Source organism: Herpailurus yagouaroundi, unplaced genomic scaffold (genome assembly GCF_014898765.1).
Source record: "Herpailurus yagouaroundi ecotype Mexico unplaced genomic scaffold, PumYag 252, whole genome shotgun sequence".
Taxonomy (NCBI): domain Eukaryota; kingdom Metazoa; phylum Chordata; class Mammalia; order Carnivora; family Felidae; genus Herpailurus; species Herpailurus yagouaroundi.
In genome coordinates, this window is record NW_024412469.1 from 3,670,878 (window position 1) to 3,698,131 (window position 27,254).

Consider the following 27,254-nt stretch of genomic DNA (forward strand, 5'->3'; position numbering starts at 1 on the left):
AATATCAAGATATTTTGGCTTATTTCTGAGAAGTATTTTAAACCCTTTATATTGAAGATAGCACTCAATTCTTTGAAGACACAATATTCAGTTGAATAATTTGTATCACTTGAAAGAAATTCCATGACTAATGTTAAGCACATGAGTGTAATTTGCAGGTTGCCTGTAATACTGTTAAAAACATTCAGGATGGCCAAATTTACATAAAATTTGCATTAAAAAACCTAGAACATGAATGAGAATAAAGTGTCCATTAATCACCATTGTCCAAATACAGAAAGATTATATGTGTTTCCAAAGATTCTGTTTTTGTTACTAAGGACACAGATATATGTATGTAGATTTCTATCATATATATGATAGATTTCTATCATATATATGTATAGCTATGTATATATGGCATAAAAGATATGTAAGAGATATATATGATATAAAAGATACATACACACACAATTTGGGCACAGCCTGTGACAGTTTTTCCCACTTAGATTTAAACTAAGCAAGCTTTTAAATTAGAGAAAGACAAATACCATATGACTTCACTCATATATGGAATTTAAGAATCAAAACAGATGAACATAGAGGAATGGAAAACAAAAATAATATAAAATATAGGGAGGAGGACAAAACATAATAGACTCGTAAATACATAAAACAAACTGAGGGTTGCTGGAGGGTTGTGGTGGGGGATGGCTAAATGGACAAGGGCTATTGAAGAAGACACTTGTTGAGATGTGCACTGGATGTTATACATAGGGAATGAATCACTAGATTCTACTCCTGAAATCATGATTGCACTATATGCTAACTACATTGGATATATATTAAAAAATAAAATAAATATAATAATAAATAAAAAATAATAATAAAATAAGCAAGCTTCCATCTTCTCAAATAACTGTACAAGTACAAAGATTAAATCTCATTTTAACCTCATATGTATCAACTTTCTTAAGGACTGCAGATCAGGGTTATTACTCCAGTACATGTAGAATTAAGTTTTATTAAAAGCTTACTGGGAAAAGTTTTCTTTAGGAAGGCATATCAATGGAATCTTTGAAATCCTAGGAATGAATTGAAATCTCAGTGTCTTAATTTACTAAGTGATTGTACATGAACTAATTAACCTCTGAAACCCTTAGTATCCTTAGCTCTAAAATGGTGGCTAAAATGCATGACTCAAAGTATTATTGGAAGGTTTAAATGAGACTACATAGAAAAAGTACCTAGCCTGGTACCTGATACACAGTGAATGTTTAAAAATATGAATTCCCTTCAACTGTACATAATTGTGCATATGTTATTGTTATGACCTCTTAAGAGGTCCAAACTCCAGGTGCAGAAAATAAAATTTATGAATTGGAACAGATTGCTGCAATTGCACATACAGATACAAAATTCAGTGAATTGTAAGAATTAAACACATTATATTATATAAGTGAAAAAGTGCTGCAATAAGGTTTTCTGGAAATATTTTCATCTTCAGTGTAGGCAATGTTAGCGCTTTATATTGAAGTGAATTTTTATTGCTGACATTTAGTTCCAGACTAAATGTTATTTTTGTGCCTTGAGAGTGATATCATAATTGAACAGTCTATATTTTAATTTATTTACTTTGTAATATTTTGCATATGCTCATTTATATTTCAGTACTATTCTGATTTGAATTTTACATTCATTTACTTTTCTCTATATTGCACCCTAAAAACAGTTTTCTACCGTGTATCACGTAATGCAGAATTTGTTACAGGTAATGTTATTAATCATCCTCCATGTTCATACCATTCTTTATTTTGAATATCACAATTGGATAGAAGCAAATAATTATAGAAATTAAATTTTAGGTTTGGTCTTTATAAGTGTATGTGGGATCCTAAATAAGTTAGTTAATTGAAAATATTTCTTATAGAACTATGAATCCCTCTGTTCACAGAAGCAGAAATGGTGACAATGGAAGCTGACAGAGGAAGAGATTGAGAAATGTGGCCTGCTTTGAGTTTCCAGGTTTTTATTACAGGAAGACTGCTTTTGAATAAGTGTGGTGGAATTCCATTAAATCTTACATAACAGATTGGGGGGTGGGGAGAAAAACCTATAGAAAACATGGTGGGATCTAGGAGTCTGAGAGTGTTGTTTTAGAATGAATCATCTGTTTTATGAGACATGGATTAGAAATGAGATGAATTACAAGATGGGAGAAAACCCAGAAGATAAGTAAGTGTGATGATCAGAATTGGAAGAACACACTGCCAATTTAAATGAGGAAAGATGGGGCATCTGGGTGGCTCAGTCGGTTGAGCATCTGACTTCGGCTCAGGTCATGATCTCACAGTCCATGAGTTTGAGCCCTAGTCAGGCTCTGTGCTGACAGCTCAGAGCCTGGAGCCTGCTTTGGATTATGTGTCTCCCTCTCTCTCTGACCTTTCCCCATTCATACTTTGACTCTCTCTCTCTCTCTCTCTCTCTCTCTCTCTCTCTCTCTCTCTCTCTCAAAATAAGTAAACATAAAAAAATTTAAATGAGGAAAGAAAGTGGAATTGAGATAAGGTCCAATCCCACTAATACAAAGAAGAAAAGGTTTTTAGGGTTGGAAAACAAATCCAGGAACTCTGGGATTTGTAATGATGGACATAGGGCTATAAAATTTCTTCTGTGAGAACCACTAAGATCCATTAAGTGTCTCCTTCTTCCCTAAATGTTTTCCATTTGCACAAAGTACTGAAGGCATGAGAGGCTAACCCTCATTCTTATCCTGAGAATAGATAGTGGCTGAGAATGCAATCAAGAGTTTTAAAAATTGCTAAAGAAAAATATAAACTTCAAATTTCTCTTGCTCCTATTTATGGCTAAATATGGAACACTGAGTTTATCATTGTAAATAGATGGTTTTCTGTTTGTTTGGGAGCAATTTCTTCACATCCCTATACAAAGGTAATGCAAAATCCTACTCACGCCTAGTAAAAGTCTGCACAATAAAGAGAAACTGGTCTTCTTTGTAGGCTGGGTAAAATTTTGGCAGACTATTATGATATTAATATACTCTACATTTGCATGGGTGGACTTAAATAAAAAGAACACCAAAGTGGATTCTGCCAGGAGGGGGATGAGGGCGTATACAATACAATGGTGCCTGAGGAGAGACTGAGGATGCCATCCTCTTTGGAAATGCATATTCAGTAGTTTCAGGAGCAGTAAGACCTGATACAAGCTTAAATTTCCGTTTTCATGCTATATTTCTGTTAGCTTAACTTCAAGTCTTCAGTAATAATTTTTAAACAAGACAGTTTACTGTCAACTTTGATACTGTTTGGCAGGAGTTGTAGACTGGGGTGGCCTGACATCGCACAGAAAAGTCATGAGAAGATTGCCTTAGAAGGTACTAGTTGAGAAACCATGAGAAGCATTTGAGAGCAAGAGGTAATATGCAACACAAAGACATGCTGAATTCTCACCAAGCTCCCATTCTAACTGAGCTCTAAACAGTTACTAATGTACAATGGTGTATAAGACTGTATTCCTGCAATCTGCAAAGGTGGGATCTCATACTGTTCATAGCTGGGAATTATAGAAAAGGTGGCCCTAGAAATATTTTTTAATGGGACTCTCAGGCTACACAAAAATAAAAATCCAATATAGAGTATTTAGAAAATTAAATAAGAGAATATGAGATTAAATGTTTTTTAACCTTGCAAAGATTCAGAGCATAGGAGGATCACAGTTTATGAATTTGAATGTTATCAAACTACCAATAATATTTGGAGGAAAATAAAAGGATTGGGTAGATTCTAAGATGAATAAAAATCTGTTGTCTGTAAAAATACAATAAAAAAACTTCAACCTTAGCATCACATCTATTTAAACAAACAATATATGCTTCCCATGTGTATGATGTGTGCACCAGGCAAATGCCATAAGAAATTTAAGAATTTCCCCATGAAAAGGAGCAATGCTTTAAGGGTGTTTCCACTTGTATATTATGTAAACTATAATACCCACATTGTAGGAATGAAAAATTTTTTTAAATCCAGTCATCATACTCAGCCCCCATGGTTTTTATCCAAGATGCAACTGTTGCAATTCATTTTAAAAGAAAATTTTTCCAATTGAAACTTCTACCTCTTACCTGAATAATCCTCTTTTCTATCTCAGACTCTTTCCATGGTAAGTTTTGTTTCCTTAAGGAGCAAATTCTCCCTTTCTTTGGAGTAATTTCCTGACCCGTGAAGTTTACTCTTGCAAGTAGTGTCTGGACTTAACAGATCCTCCTACACAGGTAAGAAGTAACTGACCTTCTTCTACTGGCCTTCTGAGATTCAGCCTCAGGTGGTATAAATGAGGGGAGAACTAAGAAAATGGATTAAAGCTGAGAGAGGAAAAGAAACATCTTCCAAGGATTTGTGGCAATGCTACATTAAAAAAAAAAAAAAAAAAAGTCTTACCAGATATTTGAAGTCACCAGATGATCCAGGAGTCCAAGCCTAAAAAGAAAATAATAGAAAGATTTGGGGGGGTAGTTTTAGTGTTCTGTTTTTTTTAAAAAATACAATGAAATTTTATAATTCTACAAAATCATTACAAGTATTGCAGACTGATGAGTATACTGTAGGAAACCATTTTCCAAGGTGAAAAATGTTTTTCACTTAATGTGTTTATTTGATTTCCTATTGTGCCATTAAAACAAAGAAAGGGAGTAGTCTTGCTCCTAAAACTATATTTCCAATTATTCAGGTGACCATAATCATTATTCAGTTTTATTCTTTAAGTTCTCAATGGAAGGGGAAATATGATCATTAAATGTACTTGAAATTCTCTATTTATTGCTTGCATTTAATTTTCCTGTGGGTGAGGCAAAGCAAACCTTCATTTTTAAAAGTTTTTCCAATTTTTCTGCCTTTGCTGACTATCAGGCAGCAATTAGTTTGGGTTTTGATTCATTTTTGAAAAGTAAATCCATGGAAGATATTATAATGATAAAAATAAAAGAGTTTTAATTTCCAAATTATATTGAAATGCAGCTTCTATTTTTTAAAGGGTTTTGAAGTTCAAATGAAAGGCAATATCTGAACAGCAGAAATCCCCAAGAGGAAACTTAGCACCTGCCACAGGCTGCAAAGGTTTTATAAATGTTGTCTTGTGTAAAGGCTATGGCAAACATTGTGAGGCCTTTTGTAAATATGCCTGCCTTTCTCTGTGTTTGAGCAGAAATATTGAACTTCTAACCATTATTATTATAAAATAAAGGGTTTTTTTTTCTTATAAAAAAAAACATTTGATCACCTTTTCTTTTTGCCTTGGGAATCAAGTTTGAAATTACATATTGTACGATTGAGGAAACATATCTTTCTTTGAAAGAGAATGAAAAATACAATAAGTGTGAAAAATAATTGACACCATGAGTCTTGGGTTTTATGTGCATATGAATATGTATTTCCCCCTTATTCTCAGAGCATCTAAATTAGATTCTCTGATCAGAATTATAGCCATAATGCTGGATCCTAATTGGTAACAGATCACCCAGAATGAATCTATTAAAAATTCCTTCTCTAGGACCTGGAATCAGTTGAGAAGACCAGTGGTTCACTCAAGAGAACCAAGTAATGGCTTTTGTTGTATTATGAGAGAGCTATTGGAATTCCCTAGCCTACCTTCACAGGTGTAAAGTCTCTTGGAAGCCTCTATTCTAGGATCTGAGTCCCAAGCATAAGAGCCATAGAGAATATCTGGTATATTTTCATTCCATTTAATATTTTAAGTTATTTAATTGTGTCAGTTGAAAACCACACAAGAAACTTGCAAAAGTACAAATGTATAAAGTTCCATAAATAATCACAAAGTTAAACACTCATGTAATCACCACACAGCTCAGTAACTACAACATGACTAACACTTAGAAGCCCACAGCTTTTTGTCACAGGGTGTATATGGATACACACACTTATATACACCTGGCATACACACAGCACATATACGTAACACATATCCACATACACATATACACACAGCATACGCACACTTATATACACATAGCATGTGCACACACACACCCACCCACACACACACAGTTTGAACCCACTTGATTACCCATGGGTTGTGCTAAAGCACAGGTTCAAATGAAAATATAAATTATCTAAGGCAACACAGATGCATGTGGTGATTTTTGGAAATGTAACATGGACAGCACATCATCATAAATCTGCAGGATATATTGACTATGCATTGACAGAGTGGGACAACCCTTTGAACATATCATGTAATGTCATTGAACATATTGTAATCTTGATAAGCTATGTAAGATATATATCTATGTTTCCAGACTTTTTGGTCATCCTATGGTTTTATTTTGCCACAGTTTTGAGCTTTATATAATTGGAATTGAACACTAGATTTTCTTGTATGTCTAGTTTCTTTCCATTAACATGTGCTTTTGAACTTCATCTATCATTTCACTTGTAGCTATAATTAATTTCCATTACTCTGTAATACTCATTTGATAAATATTATACAATCTATATATTCAATTCTCTTTTGGTAGAGATATAGTTTCTGCTTTTTAGTTATTATGAGTCATTCTATGAGCATCATTTTAAAACATGTATGGGGGCGCCTGGGTGGCGCAGTCGGTTGAGCCTCCGACTTCAGCCAGGTCACGATCTTGCGGTCCGTGAGTTCGAGCCCCGCGTCAGTCTCTGGGCTGATGGCTCGGAGCCTGGAGCCTGTTTCTGATTCTGCGTCTCCCTCTCTCTCTGCCCCTCCCCCATTCATGCTCTGTCTCTCTCTGTTCCAAAAATAAATAAAAAACGTTGAAAAAAAAATTTAAAACATGTATGTATATTTATGTTTGGTATTTTTCTAGGAGTAAATTACTAGGTCAAATAATATGAATATGTTCTACTTTAGCAGATCTTTACAAATAATATATGAGAGTTGCTACTGTGTCAAAATTCACCTGAAAGTATGTTTATTCTGCTTGATTTTAGTCATTACCATGTTGAATATACTTTTCCATTTCCTTGATTATTGAGTTTTAGTGCATTTCTATATATTAGCTATTAGCTCTGTGTGTGTGTGTATATATACATACATACAAAGAAGTTATTTTCGGGGTGCCTGGGTGGCTCAGTTGGTTAAGCATCTGACTCGTGATTTCAGCTCAGGTAATGATCTCATGGTCATGAAATTGAGCACCATGTCTGGCTCTCCACTGAGTGTAGAGCCTGCTTAAGGTTCTCAATCTCTCTCTCTCTCTCTCTCTCTCTCTCTACCCCTCTCCACTATTCATGCTCTCTCTTTCCAAAATAAGCATTTTTAAAAAATAAAATTATAAAACTAAATTAAGAACATAAGATATTTTCAATTTTCTTTCCATTTTCTGTGGATTGTCTTCTCCATATTGATTTGGTAAAAGTGTTTTATGTTTTCTAGGTATGAGCACTTTCATGGTTATATGTGGTGGAACTATATTTCCCACTCCTGGCTTATCCTAATACTTACTTATTGTGGCTTTTATTTAATACTAAGTCTGAATTTTACTACAAATTTATTTATCTTTTTAAAATATTTATTTAATTTTGAGAAAGAGACAGAGTACAAGCAGGGGAGGGGCAGAGAGAGAGGGATACAGAGAATCTGAAGCAGGCTCCAGGCTCTGAGTTGTCAGCACAGAGCCCGATGCAGGGCTCAAACCCACAAATAGTGAGATCGTGACCTGATCTGAAGTTGTACAGTTAACTGACTGAGCCACCCAGGTGCCCCTGAATTTTATCACATAAAATTAACAATCTATTTTTATTTCTGAGTCCTGTTTATTACACAAAATGTTTATATATATTCTATATTTTCTCCTAACAGCTTTGTTATGTTATGATTCTTTTGTCTAACATATAATCAAAGAACATATCTGAAATTAATATTTGCTCAATGTGACTTGGGGTAAAATTTAGATATTTTACAAATTGCTCCAACAAAATTTATTGAAAGTATCTTAACTTTTCTTACTGCTCTACAATGCTAGTGTTGTCATAAATGCCCATAGACGCTTGGCTTCATGTCTAGATGTCAGTGCATTGCATTTAACTATGTGTCTATACCACACTATCTCACATAACTTTATAATATACCTTGGTATCTGTAGAGCAAGCTCTTCTACCTTTCCTTAAGAGTTTGCTAAACTTGCTTTAATATAATTCACATAACATAAAAGTCATTATTCTAAATTGTACTATTTAGTGGTTTGTAGTCTGTTCACAACATCATGCAAGCATCACAAGTAATTCCGGAACATTTCTGATGCCTCAAAAGGAAACTGTATCCACAACCTACTCCTCTTCTCCCTTACTCTCTTCCCCAGGCAATCTGTAATCTGGCTGTATGGGATATTTTGTACAAATGAAATCATACAATATGTGGACATTTCTGTCTAACTTATTTCACTTAGCATAATGTTTTCAAAATCCATCTATCTGTGTTGCTGTGCGTAGCAGTATTCCCCACCTTTGTATTGCTTAATAATATTCCATTGAATGGCTATGGAATATTTTGTTATTCAATCATTAGCAGAGGGATATTTTGGCTGGTTTTACTTTCTGGCTATTAAGAATAATACTATTATAAACATTTGTGTACAAGGTATTGTGTAAAAATATCTTTCAATCCTCCTGGGGGTATACTTGGGAGTGGAATTTCTGGGCCATATGATAACTCTGTGATTAACTGTTTGAGAAACTGCCAAATTGTTTTCCACAGTGGGTACACCGATTTACATTCCTACGTGCAATGCATGAGGGTTACAATTTCTCCACCTACAATTCTGCGCTTACTATTTTCCACTAAAAAATGATGGCCATTATACACTGGGAGGGTGATGCTGTCTCATTGTGGTTTTGTTTTGCATTTCCCTAATGATTAATGATGTTGAATGCTTTTTTTATTCAGTTATTCAAATAAGTTGAATACTTATTTTATTGGTTACTGGCTATTTGTATAACTTTGGAGAAATGACTATTCAAATTCTTTGTCCACTTTTTAATTTGGGTTGTTTGTCTTTTTATTGTTTCATACTCACTACTTTACATTCTGGATATTAACTCTTTACCAGATATATGATTTGAGAACATGGTCTTCCATTCCATGGATTGCCTTTTCTTTCCATTTTCTTATTTATCACAATAATGTAGAACTTTCTATGTAGAGGTTTTTTACCTTTCATTAGTGCATTTCTATTTGATTTTTTAAAAGTTTTTATTTAAATTCCAGTTACTTAACATACATTGTAATACTAGTTTCAGTGCACAACACAGTGATGAATTCCAAACAATATATAGTGCTCATCATATCAAATGCATTCTTAAGCCCCCTCACCTATTTAACCCATCCTCCCACTCACCTGCTCTCTGGTAACTATCAGTTTGTTTTCTAGAGTTAGTCTGTTTCTTGGTTTTCCTCTCTGCTTTTTTTCCTTCTTTGATTGTTTTGTTTCTTGAATTCCACATGAGTGAAATTATATGGTATTTATCTTTCTGTGACTTTTTTTTTTTTTTTTTTTTTTTTTTTTTGCTTAGCATAATACTCTCCAGTTCCATTCATATCATTGCAAATGGCAAAATTTCATTCTTTTTTCAGGTTGAGTATATACCACATCTTCTTTACCCATTCATCGGTCAATGGATACTTGGACTGTCTTCATAACATAGCTATTGTTGATAATGCTGCTATAAATATTGGGGGTGCATATATCTCTTTGAATTAGTATTTTTATGTGTTTTTTTTTGGGGGGGGTAAATACCTAGTCTTGCAATTGCTGGATCATAGAATAGTTCTAGTTTTAAACTTCTTGAGAAACCTCTATACTGCTTTCCAGAGTGGCTGCACCAGTTTGCACTCCCACAATGTAGGTGCCTTTTGAGTTGTTTTTTTTTTTTTTAACTTTCATTAATTTTTAATGGTTAATATTTCCTATAACATGAAAGTAACTGAAAAATATTTAAAATAAAGAGGTGTTAAGTTTCTTTTTCTTAACTTTATTTATTTTAAAAGAGAGAGAGAGCATGCACAAGTGAGGGAGGGGCAGAGACAGAGGGAGAGAAAAATACCAAGCAGGCTCCATGCTGTCAGTGCAGAGCCTGAGGTGGGACTCGATCCCACGAATGTGAGATCATGACCTGAGCTGAAATCAAGAGTTGGATACTTAACTCATTGAGGCACCCAGGCGCCCCTAAAACACTTCAAGTTTCAATATTTTAAGAATGTCAGTCAGAATTTATTATAATTTTGCTTTGCTGGTATTATCTATTTGATATTTTTATGCTATTAGATGTGGCACTTTTATTTGCTATTCATCATTTGTATATAGAAATGCAATTAATTTTTAACTGACTTTATATTGAGCATCGTTGGTGGAATCATACAATTAAAATGACAATTCACCTCTATGTTCTTTTCAATTTACTATCTGTACTCTCACATCATATGCCAATGATGTGAGTTTCGTATGTTCCGTTTAAATCCTTGAAATTTAAAACTCGTGCTTATATGAATGCATGTGTGTTTGCGCGGGTACATACATGTATGTGTATATTTTGTTTTTTTTGCACTTTCTAGGACTACCAGGACAACAGTGAATAGAAGATGGGCATCTATCTCTTGATCTCAAGGGGAACCTTTTACTCTTAAATCCAGTATTTTGCCGTAGGTGTTAGGTAGATATATTTTATCAAATTGAGAAAGGTTCCTTCTATATCTATTTACTAAGAGTTTAGTTATACAGGTTTTTTATTATTCATTACATTACTTTAATATAAGGTTTAATAATCCTATATTTAACAGGATTTATTCATGATTAATATTTAACAAATATTTAATAAATAACTTAAAAATTATTTAATAATTAAATAATCCTATTTAATATAGAATTATTTAGATTGTCTTATTCTTTCTCTTATCAGTTTTAAAATGTATTTACTACAAACTTACTGCATTCAAAATTTCAATTTTTTAAAAGTAATTTTGAACAGCCTCTCAAAATCATTTTGATATCTTCAGGATTTACAGAGATTTGACTTTTTATTCCAACTGTAAGTTATTTTTGACCCCTCTCATTTTTTTTTTTTCCCTTGGTCAGTCACATGAATATCTCCCACTTTTATCAGTTAATTCAAAGAACCAATTTTGGTGTGTTGATCTTCTCTATTGTATGTTTGGTACAATATGCATAGTAATATTTTTCATGATATTACCTCCTGATTTTCATTATTTCTCCTCTTCGTCTGTATTTGGGTTAAATGTTCTGTTTGCTTCCAACGTCAGGAGATGGATGCTTATAACTGATTTTCTACCTCATTCTTTTCTTCTATGTGTATTTAAAATATACTTTCATCTAACATTGACTTTAGTTTGGTTGCACAGAATTTTAACTTTTATTAAGTTAAATTCATTCATAAATGTCTTGAAGTTGTCTTTGTGGTGTTTTTTTTTAACTCAAGAGTTATTCGAAAAATATGTATTTTAATTTTCCTAATACCTGGAGATTTTCTAGTTCAAATTAATTTGTGCATAAAGCATGTATGCTATATGATGTAAATCCTGTTAAATATTGAAACTTGCTTTACAATTCAGCATTGGTCAACTTATATAAATGTTCTGTGTGATTCTGAAAATAATATATACTCTTCATTTGTGTGCATGGCTCTACAGACATAAATTATATTAAATGTGTTAATCATGCTGGAAGATGAATGCTCTAATTTCCCAACATAACTTTGAATTTTATTTTTTCCCTTTTGCACCCATAATTCTTTTTATTTGAAAATGTTAGGCTACATTAAGAAACACATACAAATTTATAAATTTTATATCCTTCTGTTCATGAGAAACTTATGAAGTAGTTCCATTTTGCCTCTAATACTACATTTGTTTCTAAATTGATTTTGTTGGAAATTAATAGAAATATAACAACATTTGCATGGACTTTTCTCAACAAAGAGCAAATAACTCTAGTAGAAAGAAATAGATGTTAATGTTAATACATAGGGGGTCAACTCAGTGGCGAAAGTTGCTACCTCTTCTGAGGAGACTCAAAGAAGGTTTTAACTGGGGTGAATATATATTCCAAATAAGAAACAGTGTAGGTAACAATATGGGTATATACATAGTGTATATAATGACATTCTATGTAGCTGGACTTTAAGTTATGTGATGGAATGATATATAACCAATATTTGAAGATATACTTTAAGACCAAAATTGAAGGGTTTGATAACAGCAAGACTTTGAAGATAAGGAAGAGAAGATTTTGTAATAGGGAGATGATGCCTTTAACTAAACTGAAGCAATCTGAAGAGGTAGTAAAGGAAATGGAAAGTAAACTTTTAATGTATTGAATTTTACAATTTTGTAGCTTCTCTAGGTGGTAGTTTTAGTAACCAAGTCGATATACATATTTGGAGTTCAGAAGAAAACTGGATACAGATTGGGAATTTATCAGTGTTTTAGTGATAGATGAAGCATGGGAGATAAGGAGGGAACAAAAGTATGACCAATAATCGATACTTAGGAGAACATCAACACCTCTGGAAGAGGCAGCAAAAATGCAATATGCAAAATTGTCTGAAAAACATAAGAGATGTAAGAGCAAGGAGCCAAGAACAAAAGGTCAGAAATCTAAAATGTTCTTCAGAGTATTCCAAGATGATGAAACAGAAATTTGGCCTTCATAATTGCTTTAGTAAGCAACATTTAAGCATAATGTTGAGATCAGAAGCTTAACATTTTGAGTGATGAATGGTAATTCAAAGATATATAGTTAATTGAATACACACACACACACACATTGAATTTTGATAAAGAAAGGAAGAGGGCAGAAACAAGGTTTGTATGTGGTGATGGAGTTAGAGAAATGTAGCTCTAATTTATATACAAGTTTTCTTAAACATTTTAGATAAAAGAACCTCATCCATAATCTCAGTTAGCCTTAAGAAATATTGGGGCTCCTGGGTGGCTCAGTCAGTTGTGCCTCCGACTTCAGCTCAGGTCATGATCTTCTAGTTCTTGGGTTCAAGCCCCGTGTCGGGCTCTGTGCAGACAGCTCAGAGCCTCGAGCCTGCTTCGGTTTCTGTGTCCCCCTCTCTCTCTGCCTCTCCCCAGCTCACACTCTGTGTGTGTGTGTCTCTCTCTCTCAAAAATTAAAAAAAAATAATAAACATTAAAATTTTTTTTTTAAATATGGCAGACATACAAGGACCGTTGTACCTGTTCCTCCTCTTCTTCTCACATAAATATGTACCATAAACCTTTTACATTTAGACTCTTGGTTTCCATTTGGATGTATCTCTTAAAGAGTGTCAACTCTTTCCCTCCTACTAGCTTCTTTTTTTTTTTTTTAATTTAAAAAAAAATTTTTTTTTCAACGTTTATTTATTTTTGGGACAGAGAGAGACAGAGCATGAACGGGGGAGGGGCAGAGAGAGAGGGAGACACAGAATCGGAAGCAGGCTCCAGGCTCTGAGCCATCAGCCCAGAGCCTGACGTGGGGCTCAAACTCACGGACTGCAAGATCGTGACCTGGCTGAAGTCGGACGCTTAACCGATTGCACCACCCAGGCGCCCCTAGCTTCTTTTGATCAAAGTATGTACTTCAAATAATGTTCACTGGTACCTGTGGGATTATACTCAACCACATTTGATAAAACTTCAAGTTTCTTTTTTATGTTACACATACTCATTATATGAGTATACAGAGACACAGAATCAATTCTATTGTTACTATTTCTTTGGTTTCTTCCTGATAATTGCTGAATACAATTTACCTCTCTCTATGCCATCCAATTTTTCCAAATGATGTCCATTTTTATTCTTTTTACTTAAATAGTTTATTTTTTCCTTTCCATTAAGCCTTCAGGACACTGTTCCTACTGATGTCTCTCTCCTCATCCTCTCTGCATAGGCTGATGTTCATAGAACTTCTGAGGGTAAGTATGAATAAAAACCTGAGTGCATGAATGACTAAAACTACTTTATGTAAGTGGAAAGTCACCTGCCAAATACCTCGTTCAGATCCTTCAGAGGGAAGCAGTTATGTTAACAGGCTAGAGTTTGTTTTCTGATTCCACTACTGTTGAGTTTTATTAATTTAGATAATTTGTCTGAACTTCAGTGACCTTGTCCATAAGCAGGAGATCTTAAGATGCAGTTCCTACAGGATTCTTATAAGAATTAAAGAAATTATTTCTATAAAGATACTAAGACAAGTGTATGTCTTAGTGAGGACTCCTAAGTTTAGGTAAACCTTGATCTGAGATGAGGTGTGACCTTCTTAAGAGTCCATTTCTTTGGGACCATAACCAATAATCTATTCCTTAGCACCATTTGTGTAGTTAGCTGCTTACAGTCCACATCTTCTTCCCTTTCCAAAGTCATGACCTTTAACTGAAAGAAGAGATTAAAACATCACACATGCTATTCCTCACCTTGAGTCTTACCACTTATCACCCAAAACTTCATTCATACAGAATAAGTGTATATTCTGGGATTCTTCTGACTCAGTAAATTGCCCTTACAAAAATTAAGTGTAGGTTTGATGAGTTCTCTTTAGGTTCCAATTATGCCTTGACGTTTTTTTTTCTTTTCTGAGAAGGTAAAACATAGGCTAATTGATTATAGAAATCTATATAATGCAATTACTCTCCTCCTCCTATTAATATTCATGTTAAAAATCAACACCTCCAATTTTCTAATGCCCGTGTGTTCCATATAATTTATATGATTAGGCAGTGTGTCAATAAAGTCATGCTATTTAAACTCTTACGTACATTTCTGAGACAATAGATTCTTTTAAGCTTTAAAAATTCTCTTGGACAAAATTTGACTTTTGGCATTCTCAACATGAACTTTAACTCAGTTGGGGTTATTTAATTGAAACTTCCAAATTACTGCACTCCTCAAATGAGTAACAATTTATGATGAATTGTAAAGATGATTTATGCAATTGTCTCTACTTGTCTTCTGACTGGAATATTTTTACTGTTTTTTGTTTGTTTTCTTTTGTTTTAGGGCAACCAGATTTGTGTTTTGAAGTGCATTCTATAGATCTTTAATGTAGATGTTGAGGAATCTACTATCTACATATATATACATATATATGTATATATATAATCAATTTTATTAATTATTTAAAACTGTGAGATTGAATTTGAAAATTGCTGATGAGTTAACATATTTTCTACAATATTATCTCATTCTAGTTTAAATAGCTCTAGTTCCTTAAATATAGGTTATCTATTTGAGTAAATAAAACTGTTGTAGCAATAATTTGAGTAAATATTTGCTGTTGTAGCAATAATTTCAACTTATGATATAAATTGGCACTTCTTAAATCTTTCTTTGAAAACATGCTGCTTTCACCGATTTTTTGTGGGGGAAAAACTTTTACTACTGCATTCCCTGCTTATTATCCACAGTGCACATTGGCAAACAAAAAAATATTAGATGGTCCATAACAAGGATAGATTTAATTCGCCTTTAGATGTTTAAACCAAAGTTCATCAAATTTATTGAAACCACAGAAGGACTTTTTCACATAAGTCTTAAATTTACAACCCTGTGAATCAAAGCTGCTCATGTTGAAAGTGAATGTGATTGCCTATAATATTAAATGTAGTTTGATGTGGGAATAATTGGTTTCAACATATTTCAGTGTGCCTTCTAGTTTTTTCCTGTGTTATCTCATGTCACAATAATACCTATATATTCATTCAACCATTCAGCAAGAAATTGTGAAACAGAAACAACTATGACTAAGACTCAGTTTTACTTTTAAAAGGTTCATGTTAACTAGTGAAAATTGAAGTAAATAAATCATTACCAGGCATGGTAAATGCTTTAATAAGGGTTTGTATATAGAGCCATGAACTAATTACATGAACTAATTATATGAACATGCTCTTAGAGCCTAGTGTTATAGGTACAATTTTGTAAGTTGTCAACATCCATATCTTTATCGGGGTTCACATGGCCCCTCTTGCCTACTCTTTTTGTTTGGTGGGATCCCTGATAGCAGCATCCTATTCCCCCTCTGCCTTTGGACAATTCTAAAGCTAAGTCACTGGGAGGTAAAAGTAAAAGGTTCACAAAGATACCAGGAGACTTTCTGTAAAAGTTGGTTTCCGTCCATCACTAGAAAGTCAACTGCATTCTTTTTCTCTGCCATACTAACTAATTCATACCTGTAATTCTGGAATCTAGAGTTTAACACTTTGAAGGTACTAAGTAAATATTTCTTAAATCAATCACTCTTGGCATGCTTAGTTTTTGGTACTCACAGTACAAGTGATGTCTACTAATGAACCCAGCACCTGCACACTTCAGGCACTTTGTTTCACAAAATTCCAGCTTTATCCACAGCACCATGTAAGAAAGGTAACCTCTTAGGGGCACCTGGGTGGCCCAGTTGTTTAAACGTCTGACTCTTGATTTTAGCTCAGGTCATGATCTCACGCTTATAAGATGGAACCCTGCACCTGACTCTGTGATGACCACGCAGAATCTGCTTGGGTTTTCTCTCTCTCTCTCTCTCTCTCTCTCTCCCTCCCCTGCTTGTGCTCTCTTGCTTTCTCTCTCAAAATAAATAAATAAACTTTAAAAAAATGTAACCTTTCTTTCTCAAAATAAACAAATAAACTTAAAACAAACAACTAAAAGAAAAGAAAAGAAAGGTAACCTCTCCAAACATATCCCCTAGAGATAACAACTATGAAATCCATACATATCATTTTCATTTGAACTGAGAAGGGTGGGTCCTACTAAGTTAGAAATGTCTCACAAGATCCTCCTCCTCCACTGCATTCAGATAAAGTCTCTAAGTTCAATAATCTTGCAAATAAACTGCTTCTTGATTGTGTAAGCTCTTCCAAAGCACTAAGCCTGAAATGTCATTTTCTAGGACCTAAATCTGATTCTGACACTTTTACTTAAAGTGACCTCAAACCCATCTTCCCAATTTGTTTCCTTGTTACCAACTACTTGTGATTTACTCCATCTGTGCACCCCTAGTCTGCATTTAGTTCCACTTGGTAAAGATGCCATAATAAATCCTATAAAAATTTAACTGTATGCCTAGTTTTACTAGGTGATTCTACCTTCCGCTAGTTTTTCATCATTCTGCTGGTTGGCTACTCAGGCTCCCCCATGACTAACATTGCACCTTGAAACCTGTTCAAACCTCATATTTGGATGTCTAGAGTGGATTTCCACTGTAGCTTAGTCTCCTTATCATCTGTTTGAGACCATACTATACGGAAAATAATAGAGAAAAAAAATTGTGTGTTCATTTGTTTTATACATTTGAGGATACATTTGTGGGACTAATAATTCATTTATTACCATTCTGTGGAATAGTTTCTTGCAAATGAAATGCCTTTTATTTCAGCAGAATACTGAAGGACAAAGTCAGGTGTTTGGAGAAACTAGGTACGTGGAGAAAAATCACTGAAGCTCTTGGTGTTCACAGCTAGTCTCGTAGACAGTGTTATACAAACTGATTTATAAATACCTAAATGAGATACAAACAATTTTCAGTTAGTTGGTTTTCATGGTGACTCAGATAGCAGGTGATGAAGCATGGAAATTGCTTCAAAGAACACTGTACATTTGCAAAATTAACCTACTGTTTTCTTGAGTGATTCCTGAGGAGATAATTTTTCCAGTTCCTGTATCTAACAAGGGGATGGCATGGTAAACAGAACCAGTTCTATTTGTTGTGTGTTTTCCTTATTCATGGTAGATTAAAAAATAATGTAAAAAGATTTAAAATCAATCTTGAGACAGGGGGAAAATGCATTTTGTTGTCTTAGTGTGTTTGCTTTCGACATGCCTAAATCTGGAAATTAAGTTGTTTTGGATAATAAGAAGCTTAAAGAAACTAAATGTAATTCTGATTCTCAGGCTTCAAATGACTATGGCTAGTTTTTTTGAAAAGTGGCTTAACGAACTAGATTTGATAAAAACTGCATCTACAAAGAGAACTTTCAACAGAGTACGGTACGTATTTGTTCATTATTTGCCACTTACATAGGCTCACTATGGGCCAGGACTTGCTCTATATATACACTAATTCATTTGATATTTAGGGCAGCCTTAGGGGGCACTTGCTATGATCACCATCTCCATTTTAGAGAAAGGATACTAAAGCACAGAGTTGTTAAACACTCTTCTCCTGGTCACGCAGCTACTAAATGACAGAGCCAAGATCTGCACCTTAGCAGTCTAGCTCTGCAGTCTGTGCCCTTAATTATTATATGACACTTTTCTTCATGTGGCCTAATGAAAGATAAAAAATAAAATATTTCACTATATGACAAACATGGAGATAAGTTCACAAAGAAAGAGAGCTTCAGCAGCCTAACTACAGTGAAGCTTGCATAGGCATCTCCTTATGAAATAACAAGCATTCCCCTTATCAAAGATTAATACATTGATTTGCACCATGATGAACACTATTACCCAGAAAATAGGGCCTCCTTACAAAGTCTCTCCCTCTCTTAACTAGCTGGTAAAAACCATGCAACAATTAAAACTTGCATTCTGATGTCAGCCAAACTGGGCTTCAGATCCTAACTTATTCTTTTACTATCACTGGGCTAGTTACTTAATCCTGTAAACATTTAATACTCACAAGAACCTAAATAAGAAGGTACTATACTTATCTCCATTTACAAATGACAAAACTGATGACAGAATGTTTTATTAACTTGCTCAAGTTCAAACAGCAATGGTGGCATAGCCAGGTTTCTTATACAGGTAGTCTGGCTCAGAGTATAGGCTCACTGACTCATCCTGAGAGGTAAATGAGGAATGCCTTTTCTTTTTTTTTTAAATTTTTTTTTTCAACGTTTATTTATTTTTGGGACAGAGAGAGACAGAGCATGAACGGGGGAGGGGCAGAGAGAGAGGGAGACACAGAATCGGAAACAGGCTCCAGGCTCTGAGCCATCAGCCCAGAGCCTGACGCGGGGCTCGAACTCACGGACCGTGAGATCGTGACCTGGCTGAAGTCGGACGCCCAACCGACTGCGCCACCCAGGCGCCCCGAGGAATGCCTTTTCTGACATCCCTCCTTTGTTTTGTTTTAGAAATGTCTGTGTCTGTCCCTCTGAGCACCTACAACACTTACGTAATAATTTTTTTTTGTAAAGAGATTTGATGAAACTTTGGCCTTTCATTTTGATCTAAAATGCTTACACGGAGACATTATTGGTTTGACTCACCCAACAACTACAGATAATGCCTGACACATAGTTGGTTATCCAGCAGGTTGAATAAAAGAGTAAATAAATTAATGAGTGATAGCCTGATAGCCTTGATAATTAGTAAGTTCTCAATAAATAGCAATTAATATTGTAAATTATAATGCAGTTTATCATTTAACTTCTATGTGAGAACTTAAGCAAATTTAACAATACCAAAAATTTGGCAATTACAAAAATGTACATGAAAATTTAGTTTGCATGTAGTTATATTGCAAAACTGAAATTCTATCTACATATCAGAAAAATTTTTAATTTTTATTTATTTTTGAGGTGGCGGAGCTTGATGGGAAAAGGGAAAAGAGAGAGGGAGACAGAGAATCTGAAGCAGGCTCCAGGTTCTGAGCTACAAGCACAGAGTCAGACGCAAGGCTAGAATTCATGGACCATGAGATCACAACTAGAGCCAAAGATGGATGCTTAACCAACTAAGTCACCCAGGTGCCCCTATATATCAGAAATTTTTTAAAAAGTCCTTCATGCTGATTTCCATAATAACAAAATAACTATTTTGTTTAACAAAATAACTATATTTTGATTAAATATTTGTTTAATGTTCAAATAAAAGTGGATTAGTAAAGTACATTTTAAAATGGGAAATACTTAATTCTTTTTTTATAAAATTTACTTATTTTTTTAAGTAACTTCTACACCCAACATGGAGCTTGAACTCATGACCCCAAGATCAAGTCACATGCTTTACCTACTGAGCCAGCCATCCACTCCAAATATACTTAATTCTTAAAAAGTATAATACAGAAATAAATTAACCAAAGTAACATAGACTCAACAAAAATTCAGATATTTTGAAAGAACAAACATTCATCTCTTCTTTTTCTTGAACAATAGATTTTGTGGCTATGCCTAGATTCAATGTGGGAATAAAACAGCTTTACGTCTTATACTATGCTAAATATGAACTTATTTTTGAGGACAAATAACAGTAATTCTGGTATTTTTATTGATACATTATTTCCTTGTACTAAAATGAAAACTCCAGTTTCACCTGGAGAGACAAGTAGAAAAAATAAAAGAAAAAGAAAGAAAGAAAGAAAGAAAGAAAGAAAGAAAGAAAGAAAGATTTTTCTTCCACCAAATGACTCACAAAATGAAATCAGAACTTGGAAAACATCATTCTATTCAATTTCCCTTTCTTCAGGCACTATCACCATCCAAATAATTTTTGCTGGATCTAGCTTCCTGGACAATGGGTAAAAAGCTGTGCGGTCCTAGAGAATGCACACAGACAACTAAGATGAAGCAATAGAGTCCAACAAAAATATGTGTCCATTAGGTAGAGTTCTTTCCTTCAAATTTCCCTATCATGGCAGGGCAAATAGATGTATCTTTCAGCAGTTTTGCCATGATTTTTATTCATTTACATGTCATAATTCCTCTCCTGAGATGTTAGCTGTTTCATTGTCCTGCACAAACTTTCTGAAGATTCTCACCTCAAAAGCAGACTGCCCGCTATTGCTCAAGCCCTTTGCCTACTTTTCTGGCCTTAATTTCTTCTCCATGTTTTTGTTCTAGCCACATTGGACATTTTTCAATTCCCAAACTTGCTATGTTCCCTCCCCTTCACAAGACCTTTAAATTTGGTGTCCTGAGGTAGCTGAATGCTAGAACAGGTCTCCAGGTTTTATTCCTCTGAAATGCATTCAGGAAAAGGAACTATAGAAAGGCAAACTTTTTATTCATGTTGATTGTACCTAAGCTCAAATTGTGCCCTACCACTTATTCACAGCTATGAAGTGGCTTTATATTGGCTAACTAGAGACTGAGAGAGTAACTTCAATCACAATATAATGGGCCTTAATAACAAACAAATCAAACAAGATGGAGGCCCTTTATTATAAGAAAATATGCCGCAATCTTTGGTTGAGACACAAAAACAAACAAACAAACTCAATGAACTTTGGAAACCTTTTTTTAAAGCTTTTATATGTATATTCTAGGAAACAATTTGCTCAGGAAATCTAGGAGAAACTGCAATACTTTTTAAAATGTACTTCAGTCTGACTATAAATATGGGATTATGAAATAAATATAAAAAGAAAGATAGCATGACTTAGAAGAAGAGAGAGATTGTTTTTAAGCGATAGGTTGTGATCTTAACGGGAAGCTAAATACATATGAAATAAAAGAGAAGATATGCCCATGTCAAACTTCTTTAAAAAGGTTTTAAGAAAAAAAGGTTTAATTATTTTTAAAAAATGTATTTATTTATCTTGAAAGAGGGAAACTAGGGGAAGAGCAGAGAGAGAGGGAGAATCCCAAGTGGGCTCCACACTTTCAGCACAGAGGCCAATGCAGGGCTCAAAGTCACAAACTGTAAGATGCAGGGCTTGAACTCACGAACCATGAGATCATGACCTGAGCTGAAACTAAGAGTTGGATGCTTAATCAACTGTGCTACTCAGGTGCCCCAAGTTGTTATTAAACCAGAAATATATTTATACCCAAATAAATCTTACAGAAAAAGAGATTCAAGGCTCCATAAAGAGAGTAAACTATCTGTTTTGGAGAAAATACATATGCATTTCCATGGGGGTTGGGAAGAGATCCAAAGGTAGAGTCAATAATTAGCTCTATTGGAAAACTACCCCTTGGAGACGTAGTTTATTAGGCCACTTCACATGTGAAAATCTGGACAGGATTGAGGGGAAAATACCAGGAAGATTGGCACAGAATCTTTAAAATCTCATAAAGTTCATTTCATAAATTGGTATTAACTAAGTTGACATAATTTGTAATGGATTGATATATTTGTTGCTTAGTCATTAGGGGTTTCCTTTGAGAAGTTGAACAAGAAGTGGAATAAGAAAAGGCACAGAAAAGATGAAGCATAGCAAACACAAATGCCCAGCAAGCAATAATAATATATCGAGTCCAGGCCTCAGTTACATGCTCTGCAGGGGGTTACATCTTGGACAGGGTTATCCAACTTCAGGAGGTAAAGTTAGACAAGATATGTTTGAAAAGCACTTCCTTTTGACAGATACAGTACTCATTTATTTTTGACTGTCATAAGACAAAAAAAAAAATTAGAGAAGTATACTGCCAAATCAAATTCCTGGACCACAAAACAAAGTGGCAGAAAAAGGAAACAGAACATTCTGAACCTGCAAACAGTACTAGTCCTGTATGTGTTAGAAAAGTTTTAACAGGTTGAACAGTTAAACACTCAGCTGAGTCTCCCTCCCAAAAATGTGTAAGAGAACAACAGCAGGAAATAGAACACTAGCAACATCTCCATTGCTCCAGAAAAAGATATTATAAAAATAAAGACGTTTCTAATGTCTTTAAAGAAGTAGAAGTTTTTTAAGGTCTGGAAAAGACAGAGGGAGCATTCGAGGGAGTAGCTGCTGGTAGAGGTAGTGTGCGTGACAAGATCACTGGGGAGACATGCTTCAGGACTATCAACAGCTTCAGATCAAGTTGATTTTCCAGATGAAACACATGTGAAATTAAAGGATTAACCTTTCCCAGAAGGCATGTTTCATAGGCTTAAGCATTTCCATATCTAGAGTCCATGGTAGCATCTAGTGCGGCACAGAACTTAACATGTGTGCTCACATAATATGCATGCACACATGTGAGCCATGTCACAAGACAGAATCCACATTCATTACAGCATTGGGGCTCCAGAGATCCAAGATTCAAATACAAAATGGAAATTAAAAGGATTTGAACATCCCATTTGGGAAAGAAGTCACCTCAGTTTATACCTGGTAACTGAATCCGCCATCTTTTCAAGTTTCTAAATTTAGCAAGATGGCTAGAAACCTTCAAATGACACTCTCTGAGAAAGGACTAAATACACAGGTAGAGTTCTTCTAAAACCTGGTCAATATAGTGTCATTATTAGGTTTATGAAAGAAAAGTTCTTACATGAGTCCACAGGTTTTGGAATATAGATAACTGGCACGGACTGAGTAGCATCATAGCAAGGCGAATCCCATCAAAATGCTCCTAGAATACCTCCCCTCCATTACCAGTGAATCTCTAGTTCACTACTGTAGGATATGGGGTTGTTGTGTTTCCTAGATTTGGTACATATAAAGCTTGTGCTGTGATAATGTTATGTGTCCTATTAATTCACTGTACTTTTTCAAAGATTCCATACTAGAGGAATCCTTGAATATTTGCAAGAATATTCACATCAGCATTATTGTTAATAACAAGGACAATAAAAAGAAACGATGATCCAAGGAAGTGAAAAATAAATTGTGGCATATGCTGTCAATGAACTATAGCTACACACATTAAAAGAAACACAGAACTAAGACTAGCAAAAGAAGGAAGACAGATTATAGCCAGCATGATTCAATTTCCTTAAAATTCAAAAACCAACTAAACAAAGTAATTAATTATAAGGGATATATACTTAATAAAAACTGCAGAGAAAATCAAGAGTGCTTCTGAACTGCTGAAGGAACTACAACTAATTTTATTGAATGACAGCCTGAAGTCACTCACTATTCAGGTATCAGAATAGTTACCACTGGCTGGTTCACTGAGCAAAAACTATGATTTCGGACTTTAACTCTTTGGACTTAACTAAGAAATTTTGAATTTTTTGTTTGGATTTTTACATAGCAAGGTGATTTAATTATGGGGATTTTAATCAACATCTGGTCATTCAATAATGGAAAAATTATACTGTCCATATTGATGCTTCTTATATCAGAGACATTACATTATTATCTGTATACTGGTATTCATTTTGCACATATCTTAATCTGTAATTGACAAGATAGACAATAATAATTTGTAATGGGAGAAGTGAGTAGTATGGGAAAGCCCAATAGGTTAAGAGAACCACTAAATGAGGATGTTAAGTAGACTCTTCCCTCCTTCTTTTGCCTCTTGTTTTCAGGAGGGCCTCCATTAAAGCAACCTTCTTCCAGCTCCTCTGTTCCCAAAGTTTGACAGAAGGCACTGAGCACATCTAGCTCGGCACCCTCTGGGCTCTTGCCTCTTTCAATGCCTCTTGGTCTTCATATCTCAGTCATTCTCTCTGATGCCATATGATAAATTTAGAGGAGCCAACCTGGCCCTGTTGAGGAGGCATTTGGTTGTTCAGATGTGCCAATGACCACAGAATTTCCAAGTCTGTTTACTCAGTGGTGGATTATTAAGACAATTTTCCTACACATTTAAAACCACATTTTCTAATCATGCTTATAAGAAAACTGGCTACTTCACCTCCATTTGTCTGTCTCCTGGGCTTTAATTCTGAATTGATTTTAAGCTCAGGAATGGAATAACATGGTATTATTTATTGAACCCCTAAACCCTAACAGCAGTGGATATAATAAAACACCAGATGATATTACCAAATATTTATTAATATTAGATCAATCATTGTTTAACAGCCTTAATTCCTTTCAAGACTCCATAACAGAACAATGTTCTATATCGAATCTACAGAGTGTATACACCTCAGGGTCAGTGGAGGAGGTATGATTTTTTTAATAATAAATCACTTGTGTGTTCTAATTTTTTTGAGGAAGAAAAGCCTCAGGAAGGGATTTATATTAAGAGTCTGACAGTTCATTTGGAAAATTCATAAGATAAAAGGACTATAGTTATTAGAATAGCTCTCAGTTTAGCAATTCTCCTGCTTCTATTTCTTCATCCGTTAAGGAGGAGCAGGAGGAGGAGAAGGACTCAGCTAAAGCTGGATTCAGCTAAAGTCACTTCAGATAACCCGAAACTATTATTATCACCTATATAAATTTTTAAATGGTGCTGATATGTTGATTACTGTGTGAAACTATGTGCATAGCACTTTATAAGAAACAGCTATGGGATTTTGGAAATGAGTATTTTAATTGATAACAACTGTGAAAAAAATCACCCTTTGTATGATTAATGTAAATCTGTTTTACTTAACATTACCCCTGGTTTACCAACCATTACTAAAACAAATTGCAAAGATTTTGCCATTATGTCAATTCCTTCATGCATCTCCCCAATGCATATTCTAAGTGCAATCAAAGGTGATAATTATTTAGACATTTAAATTTATTCTAACAGTTATGTATTCCATCTATTATTGAAATGCTCATAAATAAAATAATGTTAATGGCACTCATGAAAAAATATTTTTTCAATTATAAAGCAAACCAGAAATATGGCTTCAAGTAAACAGATTATAAATCTATTCTATAGCACCAGTGCAAAGAGGGATAGCCATACACAAACCAACATGCCTATACCATAAACTCCCTTCACTGAGTAAACACATTCCCAAATTATTTATCCCTTCCTTTTACCCATTCACCAATCAAGACTTCAACTTATTTCACTGTAACTAATCTTAGTGAATGTTCTTTAAAGCAAAGGTTGCGCATAATAAATTCATATTAAATTGTGAATCGCTAATGACCCTTAACCTCCCACAGTTTATTAACATAAGCAATTCCCCATTTAGCAAAATATCAGTTACCTTGTCTATCCCCTGTGAAAATATCTTAAGGTGAGGGGTTATTTTGGTAAACTATTAGAAAAGTAGGGGTTGTTTGTTGGATGAAACTGAGGACTCCAGAGACTCAAGGGTCCAATGGAAACTTTTCTATTCACCCTAATCGCTACATTTCTGTGTTCCCTCCCCTGATTCCTGAAACCTTTCTGCTCCTTCCAAATTCCCAAGGTTCTACCTCATCCATTTTGTGTAGGGTATTAAATAAAGGCACTCAGGGCAGAGCCAAGTTAAAGGGAAGCCAGCCAGTTTCATAAGCACCAATCCTATAAAGGCCATAAAGCAAAACAGAGGTGAAAAAATCTAAAACGTGATGACAGTTAACTTTGACTTACCAATACAACTCCTTATATAATTGTAGAATGTCAGTTGTCCCCCTTCCTGCCACAGGAGAGTGGCTCTTTAATGAAACACACACACACACACACACACACACACACACACACACACACACACTAAAACAAAATAATACTGCTAGGTGCTGTTTACCAATTCCCCATTAAGTAAATATTGATCATTTAAAAATCTTTTTCTCTCACCACTTTAGTCAACATAGTATTGGAAGTCCTAGCCAGAGCAATTAGGTAAGAAAAAGAAGTAAAAGACATCTAAACTGGAAAGGAAGATGTAAAACTATCACTCTCTGCAGATGACATAATTTTATATGTAGAAAACCCTAAAGACTACACTAAAAAACTTAAAATAAGTACATTCAGTAAATTTGCAGTGTACAAAATCAATATAGAAGAATCTATAGCGTTTTTACACACTAACAACAAATTATCCAAAAGACCAATTAAGAAAACAATCCCACTAATAGTTGTTCAAAAAAGAATAAAATACCTAGAAATAAATTTAACCACGGAAGTAAAAACTTATAAGTAAAAACCATAAGATATTGATTAAAGAAATTGAAGACAACATAAATAAATGGAAAAATATTTCATGTTCATAAGTTGGAAGAATTTTTTAAATGCCCATATTACCCAAAGCAATCTACCAATTCAATGCAATCCCTATCAAAATTCCAATGTCATTTAAACAGAATTGGAATAATCCTAAAATTTGTATGGAACTCCAAAACATCCCAACCAGCCAAGATAATCTTAAGAAAGAACAAAACTGGAGGCATTATGGTCTCCAATTCCAATAATGAAAACAGTATGATACTGGCATAAAAACAGACACATAGAACAATGGAACAAAACAGAGAGCCCAGAAAAAAGCCCAAGCACATATGATCAATTAATTTATTACAGAGGAGGCAAGACTGTACAGTGGGGAAAAGACAGTCTCTTCAATAAATGGTGTCATATAAAGTGGACAGCCACATGTATAAGATTGAAACTGGACCATTATCTTACACCACACACAAAAATTCACTCAAAATGGATTAGAGATTTGAATGTATGATAAGAAACCATAAAACCAGGGGCACCTGGGTGGCTCAGTCAGTTAAGCATCCAACTTTG

At 34.4% G+C, this 27,254-nt stretch overlaps 1 long non-coding RNA gene across 1 annotated transcript in view; it reads right to left on the bottom strand.

The window, feature by feature from the left end:
* Positions 1-27,254, bottom strand: part of LOC121020822 (uncharacterized) — a 959,466-nt gene that overhangs the window by 344,234 nt on the left and 587,978 nt on the right. The window contains exon 5 of the long non-coding RNA XR_005786304.1: positions 4,440-4,478. This is a non-coding gene — a long non-coding RNA (uncharacterized LOC121020822). The remainder of the gene's footprint in view (positions 1-4,439; positions 4,479-27,254) is intronic.